We start from the raw sequence: 2,288 nt of genomic DNA on the forward strand, positions 1-2,288 counted from the left end.
GAGCATGAACGGGGGAGGGGCAGAGAGAGAGGGAGACACAGAATCGGAAACAGGCTCCAGGCTCTGAGCCATCAGCCCAGAGCCCGACGCGGGGCTCGAACTCACGGACCGCGAGATCGTGACCTGACTGAAGTCGGACGCTTAACCGACTGCGCCACCCAGGCGCCCCTAAAAAGAAATTTCTAAGACAACTTCCATAGTTTCTTTCACTTTTTCCTTCCAGACTCGGATATTAACAAGTCAGGACCACTCTATCACTGATATTTCCTTTTGCATCTATCTATTCCCGCTGCTATGATTCAGTGTCCCTTGCAGTTTCTTTATCAAGTTCCCATCTTACAATCTCTTGTTTCTTAAAGCCATTCTAACCACTACTAGAATTATTGTTCTAAATATAAGTTCAATCATTTCACTCCTGAAACAAAACCTTTAGAGATTCACCCTCAAAGGTGGTAATTTGTTGCATCCTGGGAAGTAGAATCCCCTCAAATAAAGGAGTCAAGTGTAGTATCAGTGACCTGGTTGGAGTACCTCCTAAAGATTGTATGTTTCGCGAACATTTTGACACGGCATGTTAGAAAACTAGATAGATGGTGGAGAAGATCCTGAGGTATCTTATCAGATAAATCTTTGATAGAAAATGTGTTTTATTGGGCAGAATCATTCACAGCAATCTACTCTCCTGCTTTGGATTTGAGAAGTGGCAGTAAGTGAAATCAAGTGCATTCACGCAACCAGTTGACCACTAGATAAACGACTTCAGTGAGATTAAGTAAACTGAAAATGTCAAGGTAAGGCCCATAGAGGAAGTGCTACAGAAAGAGGGAACACGAGTTTGGAAGTTTTCAAGACATAGGGGAAGAACATAAATGAATTTGGGTGGGTTAATTACTATGAAAAACAACTCCAAAATTTCAGGGACTTCGTACAATAGAAATGTATCATGTCACAGTCCCTTCCTCTCTGGGGGTTGGTTGAGGGGTGAGGAAGGGACTCTGCCTCCATGCAGATCTCCTTTAGAGATACAGGCTCTTCCCGTTCAGTGAATCTACCGTCCCCTAAATAATCCACATTCTCTACTGTATTCTTTGCATCCAGCTGGTAATTTAGGGTAAAAAGAGCACACACAGGATGCCTAGGAGGTGTTTTAAAAGCCAGGTTTAGGGGGCGGTGGATATCCCTTTTGCCCTATTTTATTGGCTAGAACTCAGCTACATGTCTATTGGTAAGTGAATAGGTAAATGGTGTATTTGGTCCTTCAAACCACGTTCTAGAAAATATTTGGTAACATGGGAAAATGGAAACAATAGAATATTAAGTGGGGGGAAAACATGATACAAAAGTAAATGCACTCTGGTTCCAACTCTATTAATAAGGGAAATAATGATTTTCACTTTTATGAGACTATAAGGTAATAACCCATTAGCATTTTGATCTCTATGTGAATAGTGGGATTGTTGGGAATCTTCTCAACACTTTTTTCTCTTATCTAAATTATTAATAATGAAAGTGTTACTTTTAAAAATAAACATCAAAAAATGTAAAAAGAAAGAAAATGGTGTGTCTTTAAAAGATTTCTATATTCCTGGAAATTACCCATCAGAGGCCTTATACACAGTGGATACCTAATGCATATTCATTGATTGAACCAGTATGACTGAATGGAATAATTAAATGGAAAAGCCTTAGAATAAAACGTTAAGGAACAGTTATTTCCTTAGTGATGCTATTTAAATGTGGCAACTGATTAGCTGAATTACCACACTTTCTAGGGTACTGTTTACACCATTTAGTAATATATATGACCATTTAGTCATACCTGGAGTAATATATATATTATTGCTTCAATATTTTTTATTAAAATTGTATACTTTTATAAAATTAGATTTGTACTGAGCAATGATACGAGTAAAATCATGGGATTGTGGTATTAATTTTTTTAATGCTTATTTATTTATTTTGAGAGAGAATGAGAGCAGAGGGGAAGGGCAGGGAGGGAGAAAGAGACAGAATCCCAAGCAGGCTCCATGCTCAGCATCGAGCCCAACTCAGGGCTTGATCTCATGAGCTGAGCAGAAATGAAGAGTCAGTCGCTTAACCAACTGAGCCACCCAGGCACCCCGTGGTATTAATTTTTCTATACATATTAAAATAAATACATAATTAGCAAAATAAAAAATATTTGTGTTCTACTTAATTATCCCTACCCCCCAAGTCTACCTCCCTTTAGAAATAACTAACCTATCATCGCTTCTCAGTCCTTTGGCTAAGAGCAAGTGTAGAAATAA

The sequence above is a fragment of the Herpailurus yagouaroundi genome, unplaced genomic scaffold (genome assembly GCF_014898765.1).
Source record: "Herpailurus yagouaroundi ecotype Mexico unplaced genomic scaffold, PumYag 28, whole genome shotgun sequence".
Classification (NCBI taxonomy): domain Eukaryota; kingdom Metazoa; phylum Chordata; class Mammalia; order Carnivora; family Felidae; genus Herpailurus; species Herpailurus yagouaroundi.